General features: G+C 35.8%; 1 protein-coding gene across 3 annotated transcripts in view; it reads left to right on the top strand.

The window, feature by feature from the left end:
* qtman (queuosine-tRNA mannosyltransferase) overlaps positions 1–8,069 on the top strand; it is a 115,313-nt gene extending 107,244 nt beyond the window's left edge. For all 3 annotated transcript variants that reach the window (XR_015926379.1, XR_015926378.1, XR_015926380.1), the window contains 2 exons: positions 576–741; positions 2,361–8,069. The gene's annotated coding sequence lies outside the window, so the exon portion shown is untranslated. The remainder of the gene's footprint in view (positions 1–575; positions 742–2,360) is intronic.
* Positions 8,070–12,251: the final 4,182 nt, after the last annotated feature.

The following is a 12,251-nucleotide window of genomic DNA, read 5'->3' on the forward strand; positions in this document are numbered from 1 at the left end:
CAGTATATGATCTGTCCAAGAAACTAAGCAAAAATAAATGAATCCAGATACTACAGCATTCCAGTAAGTTTCAAAACAAACTTTCCTAGAAGACATATCGAAAAAGATTTTTCAATTTATTAATCATGAAGCAAAAACAGACATCAATAACCTGTGTTATACTGTAGATATATTTGTACTGATTTGTCATGTTAAATAATAGTGAATTATGTAGCAAATATAAGATTCAATGCATTATTTTTTCAATATTAAAAAGGAAATAATGTATAAGAATACCAATATGGCTATAGTCCATCGAAAAAAGCATTGTAGCTAGACATCTAAGCTTTAACATTTGGCCTTAATTAGACAAACACTGTTTTGTGATGGGCCAGATTTTTCAAAAAAGTTTATGACCAGTTGCAGGGGTGAAAATTATCAGAGTGACTTTTCAAATGCAGAAATGAAAAGACATGAAAAGATATCAGTTGTTGATGGAGGCCAGCAGGTTTTGATTCAATTGGTGCAATGATTTGTAACAAAATGCTTTAGACAAGTTAAGTTTAGAATTAAGTTAGCCTACCCTTCTGTTACAGATGTATGTCCCAGTATACCTGCCCAGTACAGTGTGAAGATCCCAGACTGCCTGGTCTCTGAACACCAGCTGTTTCCAAAGTGGAAAGAAAAGAATAATCTTGAAAACTCCACAGAGCTTTAAAGGTTTCCTAAGAAGACTTACTAAATTAACTTCAGCAATACAAGGTAACTAGTGTCATTGAAGCTAGTTCTATGTGCTTTTGTTTTTTACAACTTTCCCAGATTTGCAAACTTCACCAATAATGTTTTCTATGGCAAGCTATACACCTGCACAATCTGACATGAGCTCTGAAGAGTGAAGCATGGGACGAACCTTTGCTCACTGTTCCATGAACACTGTGTGTCCAGTCTGTGCCATCTGCCGGTACTCCGGTCAGAGTCCTCTGTGTTTCCCTGCTTCCCCCTTGAAATTGCAGCTCTAAAGCCCAAGAACCCTTCCCAGTGGACAATGTACAAGTGTTTCCCATCCTCAGAGGAAGAGCCTTTCATTCTATTTTTCTCCACTTTTATTGTTCATGCATTTGCGTCTCACAGTTATGCTGTGACAGGATGGCACATTTGTGTGCCAACACTTGAAAAAAGAATACTATATGACTGAAATACAATGCAAAGCAAAAATGAATTGTGAATCTACTAACAAGGAATACATTCTCCAATAGTGTATAACAGACAAGGATGCATTCTTAATGAACCTGTATGCAAAGATGTAATGTATGGGATCTAATCACATTTTCAATTGCCTTAACAACTTCAGTTTCTCAGCAACAGCTCTTGGCTGATTTTCAGATACTCAGCTTGTTAGAAAGGGGTGATATTCTAAATGCAGTTGGAGATGTTGGTCTTAAGAGCCAGTGATTAAAATGTGACCCTTTGACTAGAGTAGGGTTTAAGGGCTGTCTGTCTGCACTAGAATTCATTAGAATCCAACATTCTGTAACACTGATAAGATGCTCAGAATTTAGAAGGATATTCTTACAAACTACCATTTGTAGTTTGATGTTAGAATAACCTGCAGCTCTATTTATTGGCCAGTCTGTCCGCCTGTATATATTTGAACTCCAAATATTGAGGATTTGAGGAAACTTTATTTTTTGTTTTGAATAGCAAAAAGTCATATGAAAAAAGGCTCTTTTTTAAAACATTGCACCAGAGTGTTATGGTGAGATCCCACAGTTATGTCTGAAAGCATGTTGGTTTCACTGAGAAGATTTTTTAATTACACATTCAGATTCCGAGTGAATTAATTTAAACATAATAGAATCGTGTGGCTATTAACCCCCTCATTATTTCTTATAAAAATGATCAGGTTTGACAAAAAAAATGTTCATATAGAAAGAACACCTGTAGTTGCTGGCTCTATTATACAACTTTTGTAAAGAAAAAAACAACAACTCTACAGCCTGCATTAGCATAATTAAATCCACATCAATTAGAAGGCTCAATCACTACTCCTTCTTTCCCTTCATATGCAGATAGTGGCATTTGTCTAAGGTGCTAAGTAACAAAGAGACTTTTTAGGAGTTGGAGACTTCTTAGCTGAAAGAACAAGTAATAGGATTTGTATATTGTCCTGGAGGTTCACCTTAAAGCTACTGGAAGTGATTAGTTGTGGCTGCGCTATTCAAAGAGGTACAGTTGCATTTTGCATTTCAATTATGCCAGCATGCAGAGGCCTGCATTAGAGATGTGCATTTTACAACATGCTTCTACTCCAGTTTATCCCCCCTTGTATAATAAGGGTAAACAAAGACCAGCATTGTGACTTTAGCCCTCTTGTTTAACAGGGGACAGCCCAGCTGACCCAGGGTTACCAACAAGACTTCACTGCATGGGGCTTGCAAAAGAGAATTCCACCAGATGAGAAGTGACACGGGGTTCAGGGGTTAATTTGTGTAACAGGCAAATTTGCATACAAATGAAAAATGATGGAATTTCTGTTCTCTGAAACTTTCAATGTCATCTGCATCAAGCAGCCTTCAGCGCTCCCTTGCTGTTTGAAGAATATTCATTACTTCTGAAGCAGGGGCACCTTGTTTGCTATTAATCTCAACTGCAGGTCAATGACTTAATTTGCTAAACTTTATCAGCGGTGCCACTCACTTTTCAGTATTTCTTTTCTTTGTTACTTTTTATAATGTGCTCTTATTGCCTTTCTTCATAAAGAGGGGATAAGCTTTTTAAGCACAACAAAGGCACAGTAACTCTGTTCTCTAAAACAGTTTTGAAGACATAAATGAATTACTTGAGACAGAGTGTATCCAGCCCACTAGTCCTCTCATTCTCAAAACCTATAACTTCTTGAGAGATTTCCTCTCCAATCATTTTTTTCCTTGATTGGATTGATTGTTTTTCTAATCCAAAGAAAATTACTTTGCAAAAAAGGGGCACATAATCATGGCACAAGTGTGACAGTAACAGTTAAGTAACAATTCTTTTTATTCCTCTGGAGTGAATCCACCTTATTTCATCTGTCTGATTCAGACTTCTCGTTCTTTCCCTGTCTTTCCTTTTTTTGTTTCTTTTTTTCTCCATCTCTTTTTCTCTCCCCCTCTCATTCCCCCTCTGTGTCCCATCTCCTTCCTTCCCTCTCTAAATGCATATGTAAAAGCTGCAGTAAGATAAAGGGTCTGACTCTATTCTTTGTGGAGGGTCTTCTTTTACCTCTTCAGCAACATATTCCATTTCATGTCAAAATCCACATCAGAAGACAGAAGGAAGGTCTCTGAAGTCAGCAGGCCAGGATTTCTGGGAAGCAAGTTGGAATAATATATTCAAATGGCTACAGTACAAATATATTCTCTGGAGAACAATAACCTTGTTCAATGGACCAGTGAAATATTGTGTCGATCACATAACCGATTTTAGTAAATGCAACGAAAGCCCCAATTTTGAAATAGCTCTTGGCCTTACTTTATTTATTTTAGTTTTCATTTTAGTTTTGTCCTGTCTTTTTATTCTTTGAATAGAAGAGCTATTTATCTTCTCTCTGTCACCAGTGATGACTTAGAAAAGTGGTGGATGTTCCTTTCAAAAGCATTTATTTTATTAAAAGTTAAAATGTCTTTGGAATAGTCAGTGGGGTTTAATCACTTTGGGATCCCATTTTATATGTGCTCATTCAAAGTATTTATTTACTTATGCTGTTTAATACAATATATTATAAGATGTTGAAAAATGTAAATTAATGCAGAATTGAATAAAAACTTAAGCAGGATATAGAAAAGAAAAATTATGAAAACTTCCTGAGAGTCCATCACCCTAAACAATTAGCAGTGTTGGAATGATAAATGGAAAACATTAGTTTAAACAGTCTACAGTCTCTGTCTTCTGTCTTTTAGGTAAGAAAATACTCAGGTACTACAATTAAAGGAAATTCTTTTTTTTTAACTCAGAGTGCTTATGTCTTAAACAATATATACAGTTCACAAATATTTTGTCTTCAATTTGAGACAGGAAACTAACCATATTCTTCTGTGAAATATCATTCATTGTAGAGAAAATGCATTTTCTCATTCCATTGCAAGCATAGCTTTGGTTTTCATGCTGGCTCTGAGCATCAGCAAAACAGACTCAGAACCTTTATCCTTACTGTGTCTGTATTTTACTGCTTTGTCTCTTACTTCTCTTGTCACTGAAGTTTTAATATTGATTTATCTCTCTGCTCCAATGCTGTTGTTTTCAAGAATATATACAGTTTAACATTGCTTTCCTGGAGCTTTTGATAGGAAGTTTGAGGTCATCCCATTTCTGAACTTCTTAAGGATTCTCTGTGTCATTTCATTTTCTGCCCTCCGATGTGGAATTTAACAGCACAAGCTGCATTCAGGCTAGGAAATTATCAGACTTTATTGTTAAATCTTTGTCATTTTTGTTTACATTACTACCAGATTTTCAGTTTTTTACTGATTGAGTTCTCATTTATTACTAATTTGCACCAGTTAATTCATCTGGGTATTTTACTGGAACAATTCAGGTGTGTCATCTTGCTTAAGAATACCACTGTATTGGTTCCGCAACCTTCCGGTTACAAGTCTGGAGCATTCAGCACCAAGCCACTCTTTTCAGTCTGCACTAGGAAAACCAACAACTTTCTTGCTACTTCCCTCCTAAACAATTCTACCCAATTAAGCGTACCATTAGATGTGCTATCATCGTTTTACCTTCTTCCAGTAAGCCACTCACTGCCACACTCCTCCTCGGTCCTCTTGCAGTGGACCTGTTTAAAATAACCAATAGCAGTAAGAGCAAACAGCCAGTCTCTGATTTTGCATGACTCTCTTGTCTAATTTATCTTGAGCTCCAGAAGATTCCCCAGCTTTCTGACTGAGTGGAGAATGTGCACCCCATTACAAGGGGTAATAGTTTCATGGGAGTTTCTATGCTAAAATACCATTATACCATCCATGTTATGTTTTCTTTTGAAATGGATATTAAACTTTTGCATAAACCAATATATAACATGAATAAGAAAATGCAGAGATTTAGCATGAGGATCCACACCACATTGATTTTCGGTCACAGTAAAGGAATATTCCTTATTTTGGTATGGTATGTGTCAATTCAGTATGGCCATGGCCTGTGTGCATTTCCCCTGACACCACTGTTAAAAACGAAGAGTTTTTAATGGCAAAATTCCAGGTGCTCCTATTGATCGCCACTTGAATCCAGCTTGAAAATGTATAGGAATATGTATATTAAAACTTCATCAAAGCAGCTCATTTCATTAAATTTTACTTCTTATTGCAGCAGAACTTGAAAAAGAAGTTGGATTATATAAAGCAGAAATATTCTTGTGAACTATTGTTTGGATCTTTATGCAAAAGCCCTTAGTGAATAAGACTCTTGATCCCCATAGGCAAAGGAGAGTTCTGTATTGATCTTTACTGAAAGGGAAGGTTCTTTCATCACTTCCCACCTTCTCCTACTTTGAGGTGCTTCACCAAGACCAGGACGCCCTCATCTGGCAACTGGCCAAAGACTGCGTGCTGTAACCTATGCAACTTAACGAGCTATAGGTGCAGAATTTAAAATGAGCATGCCTAATTAGCTACGATCAAAGTCAGAAGTTTATCCCAAACAAACCTGCAAACTCAAATGTACTATGGGAAAGAAGTTGTGGGATATGAACTTCTTTAATACCTCCTGCTTTATAATGATGAGCCGGCCTTTCAGCTCTGCTCTCTGCTGTAAAGCTCGGGTGGTTTAGTCCTGGAGAGAAGCACAAATGCAAAGAACTCGAGCACCGTCCCCTGAAATAACAGTAAAAGCCCAGTTTACCAGAGATGGCTTCTGGATAACTTAATTCAGATTCTTTGTTGGTTCCAAGCAAGGTTCTATTATTTATTTATTATCAATAGGTCAAGGCAGAAGTAGAAGAAATGATCTTCATCTCTGAAATCAAGATGTTTAACCTTAGAATTACTTCCTTTGAGTATTGGTAATGTGTTTTATTATAGAATTATGATGTTTCAACTCGTAATTGTAACAAAATTTGAATTATTTTGTATTTTGGAAGATTTAAATAAGAAGACAAAAAAGTCAGGAGAACTTCTCTAATATGAATTACTGAATTAATTTGATTAATTATATAATAATTATGAACAGAATTTTAATCTAAACATTATTATAATTCTTTAACATATAGAATTGTAAAAAACAATATAATAAAACGCTTAACTATGTCAAAGCAAATTAGGCACAGCCAGTATTTCAGAATGTGATTGAAGTTTAGGTCACACTCTGAGGTACAGAGATGATAGCTAATTAATGTGCTCCAATGTGCAAAATAGATATCAAGAGTTAATGACACAACGGAGGTTAGATGGCACTGCACTGCAGAACTCAAGACCTAGGCATGTGTCCACAGTGTGGTTTAAACTTTGACCTTGGTCCTCACCTCCTCCTGTGTTCACATTGATACAGCTCAGTGCTCTGACCGTCCTGCAGCCCTGCAAGAAAACAAAACCAAAACATGCATGCTTCCAACTCTTCTAGTTAATAAATACAGCAAATGTAATTTGAGAATGTCATGTAATCATATATAGTATTTTGCATAAATTACTTCAGCATTGGTTCAGATGTCTCCTCTGTTCTCGTCAACTACACCAGCATCTTTTCAATGTTTTGAGTGTTACAGTTTTGCCAAGACACCTCCTGCCCGATGGGTTTATAGCTGTAGGAAGTGTCCTGTACAGTTCAGCTTTCTTTTACAACATTCGAATGCAATTAATTGACTGCTGTTAGTTGTCAATTAGCATTTATTATCAATTATGTCATCAAATTGATTAGTTGGCAGGACATTAAAGCCTCAGTGCAGTCCACTCCATTATAAATGTGTCTATAAGATTAAAAGCAGGATGAAACTGATGCAAAAGTAAAATAGCTCCTGTTGGCCAAATGATGCTGTCAAATCACATTTCAATAACTGTCAAAAGCTCCTTTAAAGTTTTCAAGATTCATGAAACAGACTTCAGAAACCATTTTGCTTATGTTTTATTATTTTCAATCTCAAAGTGTGCTAATTGTGTTTTAGGAAACCAATAAATTCCTGAGGGTAACCTATCTACAAAATGAAAAATATATTCGAAATCTGAAATAAAGTAAATCCCTCATAAAATTGAACTTTGCTTCAAGGTGCATTTTTAATATGAAGTTATCACTTTTTGCTTCAAGCCAGCATAACTTTGTGCTAGGCCATAATCTTAATGAAAGCAGAAGCATGCTAACGATTTAGGGGGAATTTTACGCTACAATTATGCAGCCGTTCACAAACAGTCATGTGACAATGGCCAGCGAAGCAGCCGATCGTCTCTGAAATTCCCTCTCTCAGATAAATGAAGCACATTCAGAGGCACAACTCTGCTCTGGCTAAAGAGGTCCATTTCCAAATAGTTTATCACTCAGCATGAAATCCTAGATTCTACCCTATATTTAAAGATAGATAGATATATATATACACATACAAGTCATCATCTTCAATACTAGAAAATTAGTCACAAAAGTAAACTGACGTAGCTTCATTAGGCAAACTAGAAAATCTCAAGGCCATTTAGTGGGATTAGTAACAATTAGTACAATAACTTTTTTCTCCAGATCAGAATGCACCCATAATATTTTTGAAAGGGCTTATAGACACTTGAAGTTGAAAATCTAGCTCTATCATTCTGGGTTGAAAGATTATGTGAGTTTCATCATTATTGTATTATTTCTAGATAGAAAATCTGTAGTGAAATCTGTTCTTAAATTGTTTACTATATTCTTCTCAAATAAACATCTTAACACAACTTGTTCCATTTCTTGAAAGCTGAGCTGATGACTGCTACTGGTTTATTATCACAGCTGTGGCCTACTTTAAACTGTCAGTTCTTTATAGTAACCAGAATATACTGTATAGGACTTTTCTGTCACTAATTCTTGAGAAGAAAATCTGGCTGTAAGGGCACTGATGTTGGAAACAAATGAAACCCTGATTAAAGCAAAATTCTAAGGCCTGATCCTAGTACTCATGACTGATTTGTGTTTGTATTAGATTTTCTGTTAATTTCTTATTCATTTCTTAGTGCTTGAAACATACCATGTAAAATTATTTTTATCAGTAATTTAATTAATTCCATTCTTGTCATGGGAGAAATACTGCAAGTTTCGTGGCCTGTGAATTGCCAGTTGAATGCACCATCTTTGCCTGAAGTTCAGTATAGTGTATTTTAGCTGGAAGCTGAATATTTTGAGACCATAAACTTATCTTAGCCTTGCAATATAATATACTGTTATGCTTTGATTAAATTAAGCATCGTTATTTTGTTTCATTGCTTAATGCCTTTGCAGATTACTTTCACTTTAGCAAGCTCAAGTAAGTACCACAGGGGTCTGGGGAGCAGTCTCAGCAGAGTATTTGAGAGGTCCCTTTGTCACCACTTTAGACCCGTATTGTCACCAGTGGCTGAAGGTGACAATCGAATATTGCATATTATCCTTCCTGCATACTGATTAATCTGTTAGTAGAAACCGAGCCAATGTGTGTCCCATTATCCATCAGCTATCGCAATGTGATACATGTGTGCCATCCGTCTCCCCCCTGGGAACTGGAAATAAAATCGGATAGGCAGGTGTAACGTTACCTCGGAAGGCACTAAATGCCTGACAGGGGCTCCCCATTTTCATTGCCTTTGTGCATTAAGCATTCTCTTGTCCAAAAAGAAAGCCCTGACCTAAATATGGCTGAAAGACACAACATGTGACCTGCTTAGTGCTGCCTGTCATGGCCTGGAGCCATAGCAGGGACTCTATTAGTGGGAGAAAGCACAGATGCTACCAGATGGCCAACATATTGTCCAGAGATGACCCATGTATAATTGCAGAAAGTTCAATACGCTCAGGTTTAGAATTTAATTGCATTGACCACCTTACTTTCTACTGCTGCTACAGTATTCAATAGATTTAAGGTGGACATTTTCAAATGGGATGGCTGCACACACCAGAATTGCTGCGAGTTACTGAACACACTTTCTTTGAAGCTGCAATTACATTTCTGGAATTGTTCTGCACTTGTCTCTTCAACAGTGTCTTTCCTAGAAACACAAAAATTGTTCAGAACAGATATAATCTGCCTCTGAAAAATAGTTATAGCAGTTTTGAACAAAGGGGACATCACATAAAGTGGGGTAAAATAATGTAAATACTTATCTAAATATGTGTTTATTCAGTTTGCATGAGGGTACATAAATACTATGTCGGGCATCATTAATTATTTTCATGCGCAATGTTTTTACGAAATGCAAATTTGTCCCAGAGCTATGAAAAGCTGCCTGCACTCACATACATTACCAAGCTCCAGGGTAAATAGGATCACTCCTGTCTTTCAGTTCCTTCCAGCTCTGAGTAGAACAAGATCTCAGGTACTGCTTGAGGCTCGTCCAGGCAATAGACAGACATACCAACAATATGTTACAGATGCTGTTTTTGATATTCCTATCCTTTCCTTACATTGTCACTCTTTATTACCACTAATACACTGCTGTGATGAAAGGGGTTTTGCTGAAAAAAAATTATAGTGTTAAGAACAGATTTTCCAAATCTGCCTTCCCAGTTTTCTTCTACTGTTCTATTTACTGCTCTTTCTTACAAGAATGTAAAGTTAGGATTTACATCTGGGCTGAATATAAAGCAAATTAAATAAAATTCTGGAAAATTACCTAAATAATAACTTTGCAAAATTATGAACAGAATTATATTATGCAAACTGTTTACAAAACACCCAGTCCACCTTAATTTTCAAAGGTACTATGTGCATTGATGCCATGCTGCTTAAATTTATTTGTAGACGGTCAATTCATATTGATCATAACTCGACCTTCAGCAGACTGCAATAGATATTATGATCAATAACATAGTTCGATGAGCTACAAGTACTAGCTAACATGGAAAAAAAAGACTTGGCGAAATACAGGAAAATAAAGGTTGTTAGATCTTATGGTATGCAATTAAATTGCTTTCAGAGACTCTCTTGCAAGTAACTTGTATACAAGTTGTCAGATTTATGGTACACATGATTCAAATGGAAAAGCACTTGCTTTCTGGGGTTCATAAGTCCAGTTGTTGTCTCTGAAAATGAAAACAGCTGGATAAGTAAATCTAAGTAGAAGAATTACAGCAAAGTTAAAATATTTACAAATTGCTCTTTAGCATTAAAGAGCAAATGTTTTGTCCTTTGAGTACAATAACAAAAAATATTTAAACAACATAAACATAGCATATTAGATACATAGTGGAGAGATACATGCTTAGTCATGGTTACACAGATCATCCAAATAACTTTGTACATCCTTCTTGCTTTGGGGATACATGCTAGAAATAATACATAATATCTCACAAACAATATTCAATAGCTTAAATTCACATACTGTATTAGAAGGGTGAAAAACTAAAAATATTGCATGCACGGGTTTGTGATTGCTACACCCTGACACTTCCTGTATGAACAGTGAGTAAAAATGATAACAAAGTGTCATATCAAAATGTGCATATAAAGTATGCATATTTTATAAACAGAACATTTTCTTCCAGCACTTTTGATTGTCAAGAGAAACACACAAAAACACACGTCTGGGTCTGGAGACTCACAGTGAAGCTCTTTTCAAATCCAGATCATCTGGATGTGCTAAATAATAACAGCTAATAAACCTTTATACGACTAAGTCTTTATATGACTTAAAATATACAAATATACACAAAGACATTTCACTTTATTCAAAGGCTTTATGGCCAAATATAAGTGGAGAGCTACATTTCAGAGTTCATTGATTGCAACTCCCTTTAAAGAACCAGGTAAAGTGTCTATTTTCACCATCATCATAAAAAAACACAGTAACTGTTCCTGTTCAGATCCAATATAAGATTTGTTTTGTCTTTTGCTTTCTTTATAACTCTATCCCTTTCTGTCCCCACTCCCTCATTTCTTTTTATATCCCACTTATTCTTACTCTTTCACTTAATAATGGTAATTCTTTGGCTTTACAGTATATAAATCACTGTTTCTGCAAACTGACCCCAAGCTATGACCAACATGTGATACTTTAATATGCTCTGTGTTTAAAAATTATCATAAGAGCTACAATCTTATTAAAAAAGTAATAAACTTTCAAATGCAACTGATTAACAAAATAGACCAGTCAAGCTAAAAATGAAGAACACCACAGGTTTTACTGACCAGCTGGTAATTTTATAGATTTTAATAGCTCTCAAGGCACTTTACAATAAAACCCATGTGCAAAACCAAAAACAGTACAAACATGAATGCACAAATGAATAAAATATTTTAAACAAAATAATTTAAACAGAATTAAAATCAAGTGTATTAAAGATAGTACTTAATTAGGATTTCTTCCACAGCCCTGGAGTATGTGTGTGGAAAGCTTGGAAATTGGAAAAGGAGACAAAAAACTATAAATTACGTGTTGGTGTACAGGAAGGTAACAATTCACAGTTGTTATCAGGAGGCAAACCCACCAAGCCCTTAATGGTGAGTGGCTGGATTTTGAACAGGTAGCTAAAACAGGAGAGATATTCTCACATAATTTAGTTTTCATTCAAATCTGAGAACGTGAGTGCTGAACATATTTTAACATTTCAAAAAGCATGATGGGATATACCAGGAAAGGGCAACTTTATGCCTCCGACTGTCTGAGAGACATGATGGGTAGGAGCAATGTTGTGAAGATTAAAAATAGATAAAGAATTGCATCGGCTGCAAGACCTGGATCCATGATGATACCTGAGTAATTGAACAGATTCCAGCACCACTAGTGTTCAAACGAAAGCTGACAGATGTGGAGCTGATAAGAGCCATAACTTGCCGGCATTACTTCTTGCGTTGTTAGAGTTTTATCTTAAAATGTAAATCATTTTGTCGCATTTATTTTTTAAAACCATTAAAGCAGTCTAACAAGACAGATAGTGCCTGAATTAATGTAAGGATATGTGTAAGCAAACTACATTTCAGCATCTACAACAGCATAGAAATAAAAACTGATAATCAGCCTCTGAACAATCTGATCCAATGGTAAAATGCAGGTACTAAATGGGAATGGGACCTATAACAAACTCCTGAGGGACTCCAGATCCTGCAAATTTTGTTGACAAAGAACCCAGTGTGCGGGAGAAAAATACAAATACATAGT

The sequence above is a fragment of the Lepisosteus platostomus genome, chromosome 14 (assembly GCF_059453375.1).
Source record: "Lepisosteus platostomus isolate fLepPlt1 chromosome 14, fLepPlt1.hap1, whole genome shotgun sequence".
Taxonomy (NCBI): domain Eukaryota; kingdom Metazoa; phylum Chordata; class Actinopteri; order Semionotiformes; family Lepisosteidae; genus Lepisosteus; species Lepisosteus platostomus.